The following is a 20,150-nucleotide window of genomic DNA, read 5'->3' as shown; positions in this document are numbered from 1 at the left end:
TGTATAAGCACCACTTCCTAACTTTCCTATTCCTGTTAATGGCAACACCATTCTCCTGTTCACTTCTTCACAAATTTGCGTGTCATCCTTGCGCAGGGGCCATGCTAATCTTCTCTGTATCGTTCCAATTTTTAGTATATGTGCTGCTGAAGTGAGCACTCACTTCTATTAAAAATCTAAGAATTAGCTTTGGTTTACCAATAGCCACAAAGTTTGGAAGTAGCATAAACCAGTCTCCTGACTGGTGCTTTTACTAGTACCTCAAGCAAGTATATCTATGTACATATACATATACATGTACACACATAATCACATGCAAGCATGCAATAAAAATTCAATTGCTAACATACAACTTCAAATAGTAACAGATTTATCTAAATAGAACAGCAAAGGATGGTTCTGCAAAACTCCATTACAGGTTCTTTTTATAAATGCCATAGACATAAAAGATGACAATTGCCTAAGTAATTATTAGTCTTTTTTATGCTTATTTTGAGGAAACAACTTTGAGAATGTTTTTTGAAATTTAATATGATATATCTTTTTTCATCAATATTCAGGTTTAAAGAGATTTCACTTTAGTCACACCATTGTTTATTACATTCATTACTTCTTTTTTTGAATTCTAAAATAATTTTATACTTTTACATGTTAATTTTCAAAATGCTTCCACATATATATTCTCATCTGAATTTTAGGCTACTATACAAATAAAATCTTGAACTTTAATATCTGTTTAACCTCTAGACCCAGGATCTAAGAACATAGAAATAAGTTAGCTATTTCATAGAATTAGAACAAGAATCTACTACAATAACAACTTTCATTTCCATGGTAAAACTTCAGTTGTCTAGACAAAGAAAGCAATGATAGGAATTATTATATTTTTTCTACAGAGACAAATGCTAGAACCTGTGTTTTTAGAACCGGTTTTTAATGGACAACTTAAAAAATATATTAAATATTCCCTAGCCTTTTTAGACTGTATTGTGCTACAGATATAGATCTGGATTAATTAGTTTATCTCCACAGGCCATGACATATAGAAAAAACAAATTCAGACTTCTTTTTCTTACTGGACTGATTAGCATATGTTCCTCATAGTATGCATATATTTCCTTAAGGGTTACAATCCTGAAGGGCAGGAGAATGTCACCACCTACTGTCACACAGGCACACTTCAGAATTTCATCAGTGGTTGTTTTCAGAGTCATTTGACAAGTTGCCACTCTCACTGCTGCTCTTAATTGTGACTTACCATTACTTTCTGCTGCTGCTACTCTATCACTGTGTCTAATCTCTCACCAAATCTAATCTTAGTCACTTTCTCCATTGGATGCTCTCCTTCCTTTTGTCTCTTCTTCATCTCTCCTGTTGTCCCTAATACATTTTCTTTTATATTAAAAAATTTATCTTGTACAGTTGGCAATTCCTGAACTTCTTTCTTTGATGCAGCCAAGTTCCCAACTAAAATAAAAATTTCAATTCTATAATATTACTGGTCACTCTAAAGAGACAGTGAAGAAAAGGGAAAAATGTAGACAAGCAGAGACATGTACATGGATAGAGACATGAAGATTCATGTCCCACAAAGGGAAAGACACACAAAAGGAGTTACACAGAGTCCATTTTATGGAATGAGAGCTGTAACAGTTTTGATGTTTAAGGATATCATCACTCAAAACTTATAAAGTTGTGTTTCCTTTCTTAACCACAGGTAACTTGCTTTGTTGATCTGTCTTCAATTCCAAATAGATTCAAACTTTAAAACTTAAGGTTTCCATTGAATAGTTTAATGAGTATGTGACACCATACATTTAAATATAGTTCTCTACTTCTTTATTTTATGTATAAAGAAAGCAATGCAGATTCCAAGCTGAGAGTAAAGCAGTTCTCTATTATCTTTATAAAGCTGTAGCTAGGCTAACCCCCATGTTTCAATCAAGACATGAATGTAACCCTGGGTGCTCAATAACCAAACCAATGGAGCCCAAACATTGGCACATTCTATCAAATATATTGAAAAGACTTCAAATACTATGGTTCTGGCAATAAATTCTATCTGCTTTTGAAGGGCAAGCCTAAGTGTGGAAAGGACCATCATTAATAAACCAACTATTTATGAGGGATTCTTTCTCCATTGCAATTCACAAAACAAAGAAAAATATAAAAGTGGCCTTCCGTCCTGTCAGGTTCTTTTCCATTTCTGTACTGAATAGAGCAGAATAATTTAAGCAGAGGATACTAAAAATACAATGGCATTAATTCTATTTTTTGTTATTACTATTCAAAATGCTTTCTGGATATATTAAAAACCCAACACTGAAATGATTAAAGTTGACGGAGTTATGTCAAATAGATTCACATAGAAGGAATGAATAGAAGATAACTTGTAAAGAAAACTTTGATAACCTTGACCCATAAATATCATATTTGTTTATTTTCTAACAGTATTAAAACAATTGCTTTTTTTAAAAAGGAAAATGACAAAATTGTATTCTATAATTATACCATGAAAATACATAAAAGGGAACACTTGTTCTAAGACTATTTTCTACCATGGGTCACCAGTCTTGGACAATACTTCTTATAACATTTGCGTACATACTTGCTTCACACAAAAGATAAAAGCTTGTAAAGTTGTACGTTTAGTTGTTATATTTTAACTGTATTAACAAGAATACTATTTGTAAAATGACCATGCTCACTTCATTATAAATTAGATCTTCATATCTTAGATTTGCTTAAGGGTAACTAGTATCCATAATTTGACTTAAAAATATACTATGACAAACATTTTGATATAAAATTCTAAGCCACCACCCTAGGAGATGTACTGCTGAAATAAACAGAAAACTTGTTATAAATACTACTATTCTTATTAATAATGGTCCAACAAAATAAGCTCAAAGAAGATTATACTGAGGTGTCAGTCACCATTCATCAACTGAAGATAAGTTTACCTCATTTCCAGGTTGAAAGTGGTCCAAGAGAAAGCATATTAGATTTGAAGTAAATGGATCTAGGTTCAAATTCTTTCTCTGATACTAGTTACATATGTGACCTTGAGCAAGTCAACTAACTTCCCTCAGTATTAGATTCATATCTGTTAAATGAAGGAATTAAACTAGATGGACTCCAGACTACAGACCACAATCCTATGACACTAAACAATGATCCAATAGCCACAAAATTCTAAAAAATATATGACATTTTTCATAGACTATTTTTTATCTCTTCATATCTAAATTTAATTTTATCTTCCTTGAAATCATACTTATTATATAGCTTATTTTTGCACTCAACATTTCAGATGATATTGCATAATATTACTTTTTTCCAATTGTCTGCCTTATGTCCCCCATACACAGAGTTGCACCCACACCTTCACAAAGGCATTTACCTTCATTGGAAGGTCTTCTCTACTAAAAAAAAAAAAAGAAAAAATTACACACAAATGTTTTGTTTATCTTTCTATGTATATATTGAATACTATTAGAAAAAACTACTAGGAAACATAAATAAGTATATACAATGGTTTTCTCTTCGAGAACTTTATAATCTAGTTGAAAATACAAAAATCAAGAAACCAAAAAAAAGATGAGTTCATCAATACAAAGCAAGAAATACCAAAAAGCAATATGAAGTTGATTGGAAAATAAATGCAATAAGTTTCTATGAGTTCCAGGGAAGGATAGATCATGGTAGGTTGAATTCTACTAAGGTTACTTCATGAAAGAGAAGAGCAATTGATTTGTGGCTTTGAGAAGGAAGGATGGTTGAATTTGAATAGGCAAAGAATATAAGGAACATTGTTCTAGCCAGAGTTAATATAAGAAAAATCTGGGGCAGGAAAGGGAGAAGACACTAAACTAGTTTTGGGAAAACTCAATTTAACTTAAACAAAAGATTTTTAAATGGGGGAAACTGAAAGATAAGCCTGCAAAATAGATTGAGAAAACCCTTGAATGCCTGACTCAAGAGTTTCGATTTTATTCCTCAGGGACTGGACCTATGGATTTCCAAATTGTGAAATAACATACAGCAACAGTAACACATTAAAAAGATCTGGCTCGGGTGGCTAGGTGGCGTAGTGGATAAAGCACCGGCCTTGGAGTCAGGAGTACCTGAGTTCAAATCCGGTCTCAGACACTTAATAATTACCTAGCTGTGTGGCCTTGAGCAAGCTACTTAACCCCGTTTGCCTTGCAAAAACCTTTAAAAAAAAAAAAAAAGAAAGAAAGAAAGATAAAGAAAACGATCTGGCTTGGTTGTACACGCCTGAAAACCTTGCTACCAGGCCAGAGGCAACATGAAGAATCCTTCAAGGAATCTGAGGAGAGGGGAAACTCATCAGGACTGAAACACAGTTTCTTTGCCAATTGGTACTAGGAGAAGTGGGCTCTGCTTTTCTAACCTGCCCATCTAGGCAGATCCCATAAAGAGGGGCAATGGGGTAAGTGGGTGGAAGTGGGGGGAGGGGAGTGAAAGGAGAAGGGAAAAGGAAAGAAACTGGAGGTAGCCCACAGCTGCAAGTCTGTGAAAGTAGCCTGGATGATATAGTTTTCTAGGATAGTAGCAATGAAAATTGGAAAAAAATTAACTAAACTGGACAAACTGAAAAGGGAAGAATTTATAGGTTTTAGAGGTATATGACAATAATGCCTATTCTCCCTCACCCTTTCTAGATATTCTCTTTTCTCAGAGTTTTCATTAAACTACCCTCTCTTGATTCTTCTATCTATGACCTCTGCCTGTCACTCAATCTCCTTTACTGGTTCTTTCATCCACATCACATCTCTTAACTGGGTCCCATGATCTTTCTTGATAATCTCTTCAATTCCAAAGGTTAACTATGATCTTTGCAAATAAATGACTATAAAGCAGCCTAGTCTCTCTTCTAAGTTCTTATTCCATATCAAAAACTGTCTATGGAGTATTTGAAAACAGTTGCTCCATAAACATCTTCAACTCATTATGCTCTAAATGTTCTCCCCAAAACTCTTCTTCCAAACTTTTCTATTTTTGATGTCGCAACAAGCTTCATTATTTGATATCTTGAAATTCTCTTCAACCTCATCACTCTCCTTCATCCCACATATTTAATCACCATGTCCATCTCTATTACATGCCTCCTCTCTAACTCAGTCATCACCATAACTCAGGCCTTCATCCCTACTCATCTTGGGACATTTGCAATAGTTTCGTAATTGGTCTCCCTATCTCAAGTCATTTCTTTCTCCAATTCATCATCCACACAGATGACAAAGTAATTTTACTAAAACATAGGTCTGAGTATGTCTCTCAAACCCAGTAGATTCCTGTTGCCTCAAAGAATATAAGCTTCTCAAATTGTCACATATAATCCCTTTAAAATCTGTGTTCAATCTACTTTTCCATTTGTATTACATTTACTCTTCTTGTACTCAACAAGCATTTATTAGGTGCCTACTAAGCATCACATACTGTGCTAAGCACCAGGATACCTTCCTCCCAGAATAAAAAAGTCTGTGATCTCATAGACTTGACATCTAATGGGGAGACAATATTCAAACGATATATCATCAGGCTACACATGGATAAACTAGAGATAATTAACAAAGGGAAAGCATTAGCTTAAAAAGAGACCAGGATAGTCTTCTTATAGAAGACAGGATTCTTTTTTAAAAAATTTTATTTGTTTAAGGGAATACAGTTAAGTGACTTTCCCAGAGCTAATTATTGTCTAAGGCCAAATTTGAACTCAGGTCCTCTTAACTCCAGGACCAGTGCTCTCTATCCACCATGCCATCTAGCTGTCCTATAGAAGATAGGACTCTAGCTAGACAAATTTAAGACCAGCTAAGATTTGAACAGCTATTTAGCTGTTCATTCAGCTTTCATTTATGCTGTTTATCTTTTATCTCACTACTGTTCTCTGAAACTGGTATTATCAATACTTGGTTTTCCAAACCCATATTTAAACTTAAGAGAAAACAGAGAAACCAGAAGATTGAGAAGAAGATGGAGTCCATTCCAGATATGGGGGACAGTAGAAAAGGCACAGTCAGAAGAGGAAATGCCAATTGGATCACAAAATACTTGGAAGGGAAGGAGGAGAGGAGTTGGTGAAGAGCTGTTAATATCAAACAGAGATTTTGTATTTGGTCCTCAAGGTTTGAGAAAGTCACTGTCATTAATTGAATTGGGGGAAAATAGGAGGTTAACTTGATCTTGAGGAAGATCAACTTGACAGCTGAATGAAGAATGAATTGGAGAAGGGAGACTTGAGGCAGAAAGACCACCAGAAAACAATTAGAATAGTTCAGGTATAAAGGGATGAGGTGCCTTCATCAGGATGGTAGTAGGATCAGAGAACAGAAAAGGGTATATAAGAGATGCTGAGAAAGTAGACCTGAAAACTGACTGAACTGGGAGGGAGGAGAGGGAAAGAGCGAGAGATAGAAGATGATTTCTACTTTACTGGTCTGGTGACTCAAAGGAAGGAAGGAAGAAGGGATAGCTTAGCAGAAAAGATGACTTCATTTGAGTCTAGGTCTGTATAAGCAGATCTGAGAATCATCAACATAGAAATAATAATTAAATCTATAGGAGCTAATAAGATTATCAAATAAAATAGTGTAGAAGAAAGAAGAAGGAAAGGCCTAAAGCTTGGGAGAAACCTACAGAATCATCAAATGAAACTTGAGAAGACATGGTCAGAAAGACAAGAGGAAAACGAAGAGAGCAGTATCAGAAAAAAAGAAACCTGGAAAGGATACAGTATCAAGAGATAAAACTATATTAATGGTGTATTCACCTAATCTAAGGTAGCAAATTCCATTTTTGGACAGCTAAAATTGTTATAAATTGCATTTACTAAGGTTTTGAGCTTTCATTTAACAAATGAGATTTATAATAAAATATATTCCTAGTTGCCATCAAAGGTTGCATTTGGGGGCATTTTTTAAAAAGTGCATTTGTAGAAAGTATTATTTAAAAGTATCGCCTAGTGTATGTACTTTTGTTTACCCTCCTCCTTCTCCCTCCACCACACACACACTCCTGCCCCCATAATGGAGAGTCCTGTACCTTTCCTACTTCTTATTCCCATTCTTCCATGAACATTTACAAATTTTGAACCTCTGAGGCAATATGTGTTTGGAGTGAACTAAAAAGTATATGTGGTTTATAATGTCTGACAGAAACACAATGGTGAAGATTAAATCCAGACAATCAAAGATCACCTATATCAGACTCATATACCATCTATAATATAGTTATAGGATAGTGGTTCTTAACCTGAGGTCTATGGCCTTCTAAGAAAAATTCTGATAACTGGCTTCCTTTGTTATTCTCTGTATTTTATTTTATGCATTTTAAAAACATTATTGTGAGAAAGGATTCATGCACAAAAAAAAGATTAAAAAGACCCTGAGAGTGAAAAGAATACCAGTTAAAGATAGATCAGGTATAAATCTCAGTTTCCTTAATTTTATAAAATGAAGAGATGAAACTGAATGATCATTAATGCTTTTTGCAGTTCTAAGGTTCATCATCAAGACTGTAGGTAAGTAAGTTACAGTTCTAATATTAGAAAGTTTAATATGCAGAGTACCTGTCATCAAGTAGCTTACATAAACAAATTTAAAAGACTGTATGTAAATGCTAAGGACATGGCCTTTACATTTATGATAGCAAATATCATAATTGTCATAGTTGCTTACTTCATAACTTATGCCTAATATCTGTAAGTATCAGGCCAATTTTATTCTTCTGAGACTAATTTAAGACCAGCTAAGATCTGAACAGCTTATTTAGCTGTTCATTTAGCTTTCATTTATGCTGTTTGTCCTTTATCTCACTACTGTTCTCTGAAATTGGCATTATCAATACTTGGTTCTCCAAACCCATTTTTAAACCACTACTGCCACATTTCCACTGGATCTTCCAATTAAAAACAGTAATGATATATACATGAATTCAGGATTCAATTCAACATTTATTGAGTAACTACTATTTATAAAGTCCCTTGAAAACAAACAAACAAAAAAGACTGAAGATAAGGAAAAATCTAATTAGGTTAAAAATAAACTGTTAGGATATGGGGGAAAAATTTTTTTTTGCAGGATGATGACAGAATCGTAAAATCCTAGTGGTCAGACAGGATAAAGAGATTATAAATACTCATTAAATTGCTATCATAATGCCTACTACCAAAACTAACTTGCTTCTTCCCAAGCTTTCTGGAGAAGTTATTTGCATGCATTTGCCAGCTCTCTTGTCTTTCTCTCAACATGTATAACTGCACATACACACATACACAAATGCACACTAATTTAGAATGACAAGTAGCTTACAAATTAGAATGAGGAAATGCCACAGGTTTCCAAATGTTACCTAAAACAGAGAAAGAACATAATCCTTTTGTGATGACAATATCAATAAAAATACAGGTGTTTATATCTTCTTTCTACAATTTTATATACATTTTATGTACTTTTTATATACATATTTAATCTTTTAGTGAATAGTTTATACCAATTGTAATACCAAAAAATAACACCTTTGAAAATTTCACAAGTAAACAAATGAATGTTTCAAAAAATTTAAGATTGTATATAAGCTACATAATGTCAAAACAGTCTGTTATTGCATCAACAAAATTTTAACATTTTAATTATATGTCACAGTAATAGCCATGAATAAAATGTTATATTTTCAGAGAATGTACCAAAGTATAAAATGTGGTGGAAAAGACTGCCTAAAATAAGGACAGAGGGGACATTGAACTTAATTGTAAAATGAAGTATGATTCAAATATTCAAAGCAGAGGATTTAAATAATGCATAATTGAATATAAAATCCCCCTAAATCTGGATATAATTACCAAGAGAGTACAGTTTTCTTTAACCCTCCAACATCTAGGGCTAATTCTATTGAACATTTCATGAAGTTCTTCCTTACTCTAATTCAAAGGTTATTTTCAACATGAAAGATATGGGAATCTATATACCACATTGATAACAAATAAAATTTTAGCCATTTATAAACATTTAGATAGATACACCTATGTGTCCTTTTAATATAAAACCTCAATGTTAGATAATTTTCACATTTAATGATAAATTAAGCAATAAAATCTTTGACTTTATATATCCCACCTCCATTAATACTGTAATTTACATTAATAACAGAGTGCTGACAATTCAAACTTAAATGAAACAAATTCAATAAACACATCACTAATGTACATAAATGATGATATTCTCCTATCTCAGTAATGTTATTAAAAGACATATCCTAGAAGTGACAATTCTTGTAACTTACCTATACATGTTAGCCAAAGGAGTATAAAATTTATAGTAAAACTGAATAATCTAGGGAATTCACGGATCCTGCTGTCTAAGCTTAAATGTATTACTTTAGAACATAAACTGCCATTTCTTATTTCAATCACAAAAATTCTTTTCATGTTCAAACTTTTAAAAAACTGAAGCACAAACATTTCTTGAAATGCAAATTTCTCATTAACTAAGAAGTTGACTCATTTGTCTTACTTCCCTTTCGAATGAATAGCTAATTTCTTTGGCAAGACATTATAGTCTGGGTGAATGTCTAGTTCCAGGATCTTAACATTTGGAAGTTTCAAATATTGGCTGAATAAATCAATACTAGAACTAACACTACATTGCTAAGCAGGATCTCCGAAGTGTTAGTATATGTTGGGGGATGCAAAGGTCCAGGCACAGTAAAATCTGAATGATAGAAATGGAATATTCAAGTTTTGGTATCTAAAGCAAACCTCAGACAATATTTTGTATATTATAATATATATATGTATATATCCATATATGTAGAAATGGAATATTCAAGTTTGGTATCTGACTGTAAATATATAAAGCATATCTCGGGCAATATTTTGTTATTATAAGAGATGTTCAAATCAACTCACAAACCTTAAAAATGAACTGGAAAAATACTTTTTTAGACAATTATAGAGAGGAGACCTTTATTCTTTATATTACTTAAGCAAGACCATGGAGAGGAATGATGTTTGCAAGAAATCAAACCAATTCCTGATCCACTGAATTTCTAAGAAGCCAAAAATAAGGTTTGCATAGCATTATGCGTAGGTGTATTATAACCTAAACCCAGGTTGGGGAAAAACACACAGCTCACCTTGAAAACATACTTCAAAAGTTTTAATAGGCAATTAGCTAATACTCCTTCCAAATACCATTTCAATGTCACCCCTCAAACACCTAGATAAGAAAAATACAAGGAAAAAAAGAAAAATACAAGGGAAAAATTTTGAACATTGACACGACTTGATGAACAAAATTTTTGCCTTGTTTCTTAGTTTGAAGGAAATGGTGATTTAAGGATCTGGGGCAACTCCTAATTAAAATTCTAGATGCTAAAAAACCTGACAGAAAAGGAAGTTTCCATAACAACAAGGCAATCTTCCTTTCAAGAAAATCTGTTATCTAGTATCACATAGTTGACAAAACACTAAAAACTCATTTCAATCAGATTCATGCCTTTTTTTAAAAAAAATTGTATTATAGGTGTAAAGACTGGCAAATTGCCTTCTGGGGGGGGGGGGGAGATGTAAGATTAGGGGGGGCATTGTAAAACTCGAAATAAAATCTTTCAGTGCAAAAAACCTGTATCCCGGGCTGGGCTGGGCAAGGCACTCGCGTCCCCCGGAGAACACCTTGCACCGGCGCGGACGGCGCGGACGGCCCGGACGGGGCTGCGGTCCACCTGCACCGGCCCGCTCAGGCTTCACCCCCGTCCGGCGGGCCCGGCTGCCGCCCCGGCTCGGGGCACTGCGCGGCGGCCGCGGCTCCAGTCCAAGGTCTGGCCGTGGGGGAGGGGGTCCCGGGGACGGCCGGAGCCGGTGTGCGGGGCGCCGGCGAGGGTCCCTGCCCTCCTTCCGGCTGCCTCCCCGAGCGGCCCAGGCGGGCGGCGCCGCCCCCCGGCTGGGACCCCCGGCCGCCCCGTCCCGCCCGCCCTCCCTCACTCACCGGCGGGCGGCGGGGCCGGCGCCGCTACTCGTGCATCCTCCCGTGGGCGGCGCGGCCGCTCGCAGCCTCCGGCTCGGGCCCCGGCTCCCGGCGGGCGAGGGGGGGAAGGGAGGCAGAGCCGGGGCAGGACCCGCCGCCGCCTCCGCCTCCGCCTCCGCCCGGGCTCCGGAGGCCCGCTCGCCCGCTTCCACGCTCCCGCCTCGCCTCGCCTCGCCTCGCCTCGCCTCGGTCCCGGCCCTCCGGCAGCGGCGGCGGCGGCGGCCGAGCCCGGACCCGACAGCTGTGATTGCGGCGCGGGGGCGGCGCCTGCACGCAGCACAGCTGGGGGCGCTGCTGGCCGGAGCCCCGCCCCCGCCCCCGCCCCGCCCCCGCGGCTCCGCCCGGCTCGCTCCCTCCGCGAGCACAACAGGAAGCCCGGGGCGCGCCCCCGCCGCGCGCGCCCGCCGCGCGCCCGCGCCGCTTCCCCCCCCGCCCCGGCCGGCGCGCGCGCGCCCGGGAGCCTCTCCAGGCGGCGCGGCGGGGGGCGCGGCGGGGCGGGGCTTCCAGGGGGGGACTCCCCCCTCCCCCGGCCCGGGGCACATCCCGAAAGGTCATCCCGGTCCCGGAGAGAAGGGAGGGCGCGAGGGAGGCAGGGCTAGCGGGGCCGCTGCGGGGCGCTCCGCCGAGGGGGGCCCGCCTGCCTCCCGGGGAGACGAGCCCGAGCCGACCCAGCCGAGGAGCGGGCCCGGCCCGGGACGCTGGCCGCAACGTCCGAGCCCTCGCCCGCAACGGGCCCGACGAGCAAAGTGCCAATAGCAGTGATGCAACTGGGCAGGGGGCATGCGACTCCCCCGGAGCCGGACACACACATATCTATCTATCTATCTATCTATCTATCTATCTATCTATCTCTCTACATCTATATATGTATAGCTAGCGTCTCCAGGGCTACGCATTTTACAGAAGGTCCCAGAGGCAGAGCTGCTCCTTTTGCTTGCGGGGAAGGCGGATGAGGGAAAGGTCAGGACACCTAAGCGGTCCGCCTTCCCCGCGGGCTCCCAGGGCCGGGCTCTGACTCTATCTGGCCGCAGCCGGGCACCGCTGCCTCCGGACGGCTCCGGATGGCCGCCGTGCCCCGAGGACTGCCCGGGCTCACGAGTCTGGCCCACTTTGGGCCACTCCAGGTGGTCGTCCTCGGGCCCGGCTCTAGGTGAGGATGAACTTGACTGTGGGAGGGATAGGTCGGCTGGAGAGGACAGACAGGACATTCTCAATCCTGAGAATTTCCTGGAGCCATCTAGTCTTGCCTGTAAAGCAAGGCGTGGCTGGGCTATTATTTGTGTGAAGAAGAAACGGATCCCTTAATGGTGTAAGATTTTTCCTCGGCGCATTGTTCCCATTTCCGCAGTTTCCCCGGGCCACGGGGTGCTGCTCCCCAAGTAATGCACAGGATGGGACGAGCCGAAGTGTTTGATGGCGCAGAGTCACAGTGGCAAGATGTTTACCCTTGATGCCGGACCCTTCTGAGAATGTTTGCCTTGGCACAATTAATTTCTGCAGCGTTCAGAAATGTGCCAGATGGAAATGTTGCCACGCAAATTACCGGGGCCCTGGATACACACCTTCCTCTGCAGACCTGGCTTTTTTTTTTTTATTAATGGCCTGAAAGAAACACTGCGATTTCAAAGCACGGCAGTCCCAGGGGGTCAGCTTCTAGAGACAGTAATACATGCAGTACCTAGCCCCTTAGTGAAGGTGGTCCTTTTATAGCTTCTACACTTGGCAAAGCTACTCATGTTTTTCCCCCCACCCTTTTTCTATGGAAATAACTGTGAAATCGAATGTCACAGGTTGCTTTGTTCAATGAAACAAAAATTAGTTTCTACAGAAAAAGTTTTTTTTTAAAAAAGCACAGAAATATAAGAACTATCTATATGCCGGAGATGAGTGAATTTTCTTCCCTGGGCCTATCAATTTGAAGAGTAGGTTTTGTAAAAATATTCTTACTTTATAGAGAGGAAACTTTATGAGGTGTCCCTTTTCCATTCTTGTCTCACTCTATTTGCATCTTTGACAACTGGAGAAATACTCTTGTGTGTGTGTGTGTGTGTGTGTGTGTGTGTGTGTGTTAGTGGGAAAAGTTAAGGAAACTCTTTCCCTGAAGTATTAAGTTTTAAGTACCTTATATGAGTGCTTTATATAGTACCTTCTATAAGTGCTTTATATAGTACCTTATATGAGTACTTTACATAGTACCTCATATAAGTGGTTTATATAGTACTTTATATAAGTGCTTTATATAGTACCTTATATGAGTGCTTTATATAGTACTTTTATATTAGTACTTTATATAGAAATACATGCTTTAGTGCATTTTTAACAAATATTATTGTTGAAAAGTATTCATGATATCATGCAAGTTTGGATGGATGAGCTGACTTTGCATGTTTAAAAAGATTATTATGCTGCAATATGATTCCTTTTCTTGAATGTTACCTCATTGTTGCAAGCATTTAATATAGACTTACAGGTGAAAAGAAAAAAAACTTACAAATCATCTATGACTAGTGAACTGGTATGACTAGCTCTGTACATAAACAGTAACTCACTATTGGAAATCTAAAAAGTCCAAGTATTCTATGGCTTTGCTAGCTATGCAGCCCAAGTGAATTTTCTCAACCAATTGTGGGGAAAAAAAAATTGTGGAAAAAAATAAATTATTGAAGAAATCATGAATAAACTAATGTGGATCATTTAGATAATTTCATTTTAATTAGTTTTCCCCTCCACCTAGACCAATCTGTGAATATCAGTAACCCTCATTCCCCATGAGCTTTGAGGATCCTGGTATGCTTTATTACTCTCTTTATCTTGAAATAATAGAACATGGCTACTTCTTTTTCTTTTTTTAAGTTTTTGCAAGGCAATGGGGTTAAGTGGCTTGACCAAGGCCACACAGCTAGGCGATTATTCAGAGTCTAAAGCCAGATTTGAACTCAGGTACTCCTGACTCCAGGGCTGGTGCTCTATCCACTGCACCATCTAGCTGCCCCACATGGCTACTTCTTAACAAATGTGCAAGTATTGAGATTTTTCCCCCTTTTTCAAGATGAGGCATTTCACTAATAAGCCACTAGCATGAGAATTCAAACTGTGTGAGCTTTAAGTACTAAGGTTGATATTTCTATATATGTATGATAAAGATGCCCACATTAGAAGTAAAGGACCATATTATCTAACAATAAGTTAAACTTGTTTCATATGTGAATAAAGTAGAATATCTTACAGCAAATGGCTGGCTGAGCAGTGTGGCCTTGCTATCTGAGTGTATATTATAGAAACTGTGTTCTTCCTTCTTACTCTTCAACTATTAATAATTGTAACTTCAGTGTTGGAGAGACTTTGTGAGCCACTTAGTTAACTCCTCATTTTGTAGGTGAAAAAACTGGGATTCAATAAGTTAAATGATTTGTCTAAGGTCATATAAATAGTAAGTGGTAGAGAGATTTTTCAAATTGGGCAGTTTTTTTCATTGCAATCTGTTTCATTCTCCTTTCTCTCTTCGATTGACTTTTTCTGTTTTATTTCAATTTCTTTAGCTATCTGCTAAATAGAATAAATAGAAATGTTTGCATGAAAAATGACTTCAGTTAAACAGAAAGTAATAATAATAATAACTAATAATAATAATAATAATAATAATAATAATAATAACCTGTGATGAAAGTTCTAAAAGTGAGGGGCTTTTTGTCCTTTGAAAAGATCAGTCAGTCATGAAAGCCAAGAACTTGAGCTGATGGTTTTTTCTTTGTTATTAAATTACACGTATCTTGGCCCATTAAACATGCTTCTCATGTTGTGTGAGCTAATATGTACAGTGTTTATAAATCAGTGGAACAAGATACGGCAGAGTTCCTGGAAGAAATTTTGGAACTGAATAAAAATTTGCAAATTAAGTATAGTAAACCAACAAATGTGAAAGCTTTTTACTAACCAATGGGAGGTTGAATGGAATGAAACTATTCTTAGTCTGAAGGCTGATTGATAAATGTAGAATTAAATTTATTTTGGAGCCCTGTTTTGGACAAGATTCAAACTTATAATCAAATCACTTGGGAAAAAAAGGACATGAGAGTAATCAGCTAATTTTCCCTTGGATTTAGAAATCTTTACCTAGAGTAGTTTGGAATTCTAAGAGATATGGAAAATACAGGAGACAACATTATAGATAACATTTCCCTAGGAATCTTTCAAAAGCTTTTCTTAGGGATAAAAAATGTATAATTTTTTAAAAATGTTTATACTGAGTAGAAATACACAAAAGACTTGATCTCCAAACTTTTTTTAATAACATCAATATTTGCTTTTTTTATTTCATCCCTCTGACATTAACCTAGGGAACTTGATAGATGTGAAGAAGAACTGGGCAGGGTCTTCTGCTTAAACAAAGGGGAGATTTCTTACAGGAGTCAGGAAACAATGGAATTCATCCTACAGTAATTTATTAAGTGCATATTAGTTGCCAATCACCACTTTGCACTTAGCATAGTATCTGGTACATAGTAAGCACTTATAAATGTTCATAGATTGATTGATTGTTATCAATTGTTGATTGATATTATAGAGATGACAAAGAAGCCATCCATATACTCAAGGAGTTTATGCATTATTGGGGGAAAACATGTACATAGCAAATAAATTATAAAATATATAAAAATTAATTTCCTAAGAAGAGAGGATATGAATTTGAGTTTCAAAGAAAAAATGGAGATTCTATAAGACTGAATGAAGAATGAATGCATTCCACTTGTAAGTAATGACAGCCTTTCTAATGGCATAAATATTAGAGATGTATTGCTGTATAGCAGAGACAGCAAGCAAACACTTTAGGTGCAACATAACATTTTCAAAGAACAGTAATGTGTAATAAGACTGGAAAGGTAGTCTGTAACCATATCATGAAGGGTTTTAAAAACTAAACAGAAGAAATTTACATTTAATCCTACTGGTAATAAGGAGACATTGAAATTTCTTGAGTAGGGGAGTGACATGGCTAGACCCTATGTTCTAGGAATAAAAATTTAGCAATTATATAAAGGATAGATTAGAGAGAGAGGAAATTTTAGGGGCTGAGAGCCCAATTAGGAAGTTTTTGTGATAGCCTGGGTGACAGGTGATGAAAACCTGAACCAGAGATGTTCTAGAGCCAGTTCAAACCTCTTTGATTGTAAAATTTTCAGTGTATTTACAGATAAGAAATTAGCCCTATAGATGGTTTTGATGATTGTTTATTTTTAAGAAAGTGAAGAAGAAAACATTAATACTCCAAATAAAATTTAAAAGGCTAGTTTCTTTCTTTCTTTATCTCTTTCTTTCTTTCTTCCTTCCTTCTTTCTTTTTTTTTTTTTTTTTTTTTTTTGGTTTTTGCAAGGCAAATGGGGTTAAGTGGCTTGCCCAAGGCCACACAGCTAGGTAATTATTAAGTGTCTGAGACCAGATTTGAACCCAGGTACTCCTGACTCCAAGGCTGGTGCTTTATCCACTACGCCACCTAGTCGCCCTTATTTTCTTATATATTTTTTTATTGTCTTTCTTTCTTTTTTGAAGAGCTTGTTGTCAAATATTTCCTAGCACCCTCATGACCTGACCTGCAATGTGAGTTAAGAAGGGAAAGGTTCAAAATGTAAATTCCTTGAGGGCATGGGGTGTCTCACATTTCTATTTCTATCCCACCTGACTGGCAAAATGCCAGATACATATAAGATACAATAATGCTTTTTTGATTGATATATCAAGGAGGTAGACTTAACTGATTGAATGTGACATTGAGAAAGAGAAGAGAGTCAAGGATTATTCTGAAATTGTGAAACTGAATTCCTGGAAAGGCAGCAATGACCTGCAATAGGAAAAGGGGCAACTAGGTGACACAGTGGATAGAGCATTGGCCCTGAAGTCAGTAAGACCTAAGTTCAAATTTGGTCTCAGACACTTAATAATTACCTAGCTGTGTGGCCTTGGGCAAGTTATTTAACCCCATTGCCTTGCAATAAAAACCCCAAAAATTTAAAATATAGAAACAAAAAATTGTAGAAGAGTTCAGGATCTTGAGGAAGTTCTTTTTTGGATCTACTAAATTTGGGATGAGGTAGAAAGGCGAATTAAGGAACATACTGCTAGTACTTTTCTGATACTAGATTTGGACTCAGGTTCTCCTGGTTCTAAGACATGAGCTTTATCCACTGTGCCATCTAACTGCCCCCTATACATTATGCATTTAAGATCCCTTCAGTATATCCAATTGGAGGTGTTCAAAAGGCAAATTGTGATATGCCTAGACAGTCACAAGCTACATATATAACTTTGCGGGTTAGTTTAATAGAGGTGATAGTTAAACTTCTAAGAAGCATGAGGTCACCAAGGAAGTATAGAGAAAAAAAAGAGGTCTTAGGGACAGAGCCCTAGGGTGGAATAAGGATAATAACCCAACAAAGGAAACTGAGAAATATTCATCAAAAAGAAGAATCAGATAACAAAAATTCTAGGCACAAGAAGGTTCTTGTGAAGAAGGGGTAGTCATCAGTATTAGATGCTATAAAAATCAAGAAATATCTGAGGAAAAAGTCAAAACCTTGTAGGCAGAAGCCTACATTGATTGATGAAATTGGTAGTCTGAGTCCAAGAGCCTGAGAAGTGAATGTGAGGTGAGAAAAATGATGAAATAAGGAAAAATAGATAATGGTAAGAAACTGGTGAAATCAAATGAAGATTTTTTCCTAGGATAGAGCAAATTTGATCACATTTGAAATTGCAATAGATCAAGAGAGATTGAAAAGTAGGGGGAAACAAGGGATAATCAAAGAAGTAATCTCCTTTAGAAACCAGGAGTTGAGATTAAGGGCACAGAGGAATTGACATTTTAACAAAAAAGGAAAAAGAATTGTCCCCCCCCCCCCCCTTTTCTCAAACTGGAACAATGGAGAAGAAAAGGAAAGAAGAGATGGAGATGATCTAGTTAAAGACAAATCTCATGAGATCTCATTTTTTTCAGTGAATCTATTGATGAGATCTTCTGCTGAGAGGGTCAGAAAAGTCAGTATAGGAAGTTTGAAGTTAGACAAGAAAGGTTGGGGATAGATGCAGAGAAAAGATAAAAGGTCAATCAGGGAAGAACCAAAGGATTGGCATGGAATGAGGTCCTAGTTGAGATGACATAATATACATTTGTTGTGGACCTAATCTACTCAGTTGTGTGACAGCCTCCATCAGCATTCAGCATGGCTCCATGGTAATTGGTGGGTGGGAGGAATCAGCATTAACCTTTGATATATAGCAATGTGAGGAACTGGAGTTGAATAAAATGTAAAGTTGAACTGATTAACTAAATGGTTAAAGTTCAACCTAGAACACACATTCTTGAGATGTAGCCATTAACCATTTCTTCAAGTCTTGAAGGCTTTTTCATCTTTTAGAGTATTACCTTAAAATTCAGGTAACAGCTTAAGCTGCTATGAATTAATATCTTTATATAGTCTTTGACAGCTAGTTAAAAGTCTCAAAGCCCTATTCAAGATAAAGGGCTAAGTAAGAGAAGATGTCCTAGAAAAGGAGAGACAATAACAGGAGAAATGAAAAATCATTGAAGGTAAACTTTGTATATTTCAAAAATTTTGCTTACAAAGTCAGTGACAAAAAAGCTTGTTATATCTATCTATCTATCTATCTATCTATCTATCTATCTGTCTATCTATCTATCTATCTATCTATGTATCTATCTATCTATCATATCTCTCTGTCTGTCTCTCTGTCTCTTTGTCTTCTGTCTACTTGTCTGTCTGTATTTGTCTGTCTGTCTATGTGTACCACAGTCTTTGTGGTAGTAAAGAATTGCAAAGAAATTAGATCTTTAATGACTGGGCTAAATAAAATTTGGTACACAAATGCAATGGAACATTGCTAGGCTGTAAGAAATGATCACTATGGTGAATACAGAAAAGCATGGGAAGACATATAAACTAATGCAAAGGGACATTAATCAGATATGACTAATATTTTTCTCTTTTTCATTCTTCATAACAAGGGATGGCTCTCTTAGTGGAGGAGGAAGAAAGAATTCAGTGGGAAATTTGAATGATGGTATAAAAATATAAGCTTTTGATAAAAATTACTATGTAAAAATATTGAATAGGTTAAGTAGATCTTGCCTGCCACTGTCCTGAATTCTGGTTTCATGGTCCCTTCACTCAAAGTCCTTCCTCTTTCTTTTCTTTAATCAAGCTCCATCCCTCCTCCCCTCTCTCTGTCATTTTTTAAATCATCTCAATTATATTTCTACCACTCTGAATTCCTTTTCATTTCTGTCATTCTCTGTACCTTGCACTTTCTAGTTCTTTTTTTTTTGAGCCGGTAGACCCTTCATCTCCCATCCTCTCCTTTTATTCTTTTATATTCTTTAATATATGTTTATATTCTTTAATTATTGTTTGGCATGGGAGGAGAGGAAGAATTCCTTAAAAAATCATTTCTGCTTTTAATTCCAGGATTTCTTCTAGACTCAGGACACAAGATCCAGTGTTAAAATTCTCTTTCAAGCTAATGAAGCTCACAAAAGAACAATTTCTTTTCCTGGGCAGTATTAGATCCATTATTCATTAAATCCCACAGTCATCGAATTGAATAGGATGCCAGAGGTACCATTTTGCAGGTGAAAGGAAGAAAGTGAAAGATAAGGGATTTAACTGAAGTCAGGTCAGAGAAAAATAGTAGAGGAACTAGAATTAAAAAAAAACAATTCCAAAGATGCTTGAATCCAATTCAGCATAGTACTATATTCAATGCTTTCAATCCATACAAGGTGAGAAATCCTCAAACTAGGATTTCTCAAACTCAAACTGTAAGAAATACAATCTTTTTCTTCAGTTTTTGTGACTATGAAGGCTTTTTACTTATAAAAAAAATTGCTACCAGGGGAAATTTAAAGCATCTAAAAGTCTAGTTAGGTGAAAAATTCCATATCTGTTTAGGGAAAAAACATAATTTGAATACTGATGAGGTCTCTAAGGCTTATTTCAGGTGCTAAATCTGGCTCATTGCCTAGGTTCTACATTGGAAAAGAGTACTCTCATAGGTAGTCATCACCATGGTAGCCTTGGTCAACAGGGA

At 37.3% G+C, this 20,150-nt stretch overlaps 1 protein-coding gene and 1 non-coding gene across 4 annotated transcripts in view; both read right to left on the bottom strand.

The window, feature by feature from the left end:
- LIFR (LIF receptor subunit alpha) overlaps positions 1-11,101 on the bottom strand; it is an 89,224-nt gene extending 78,123 nt beyond the window's left edge. The window contains exons 1-2 of one of the 3 annotated variants that reach the window (XM_074202650.1): positions 11,013-11,057; positions 8,340-8,379 (exon numbers count right to left, since the gene is read on the bottom strand). The gene's annotated coding sequence lies outside the window, so the exon portion shown is untranslated. Of the gene's footprint in view, positions 1-8,339; positions 10,700-11,012 lie in introns of those variants that run through there. The other 2 variants (XM_074202649.1, XM_074202652.1) reach the window with 2 other exon arrangements.
- On the bottom strand, positions 52-159 carry LOC141503640 (U6 spliceosomal RNA). Its single transcript, XR_012472984.1, has one exon. It is a non-coding gene; the product is annotated as a U6 spliceosomal RNA (small nuclear RNA).
- Positions 11,102-20,150: the final 9,049 nt, after the last annotated feature.

The sequence above is a fragment of the Macrotis lagotis genome, chromosome X, assembly GCF_037893015.1.
Source record: "Macrotis lagotis isolate mMagLag1 chromosome X, bilby.v1.9.chrom.fasta, whole genome shotgun sequence".
Taxonomy (NCBI): domain Eukaryota; kingdom Metazoa; phylum Chordata; class Mammalia; order Peramelemorphia; family Peramelidae; genus Macrotis; species Macrotis lagotis.
The sequence above is the reverse complement of the archived record's forward strand: the minus strand, read 5'-3'. Positions and strand labels throughout refer to the sequence as shown.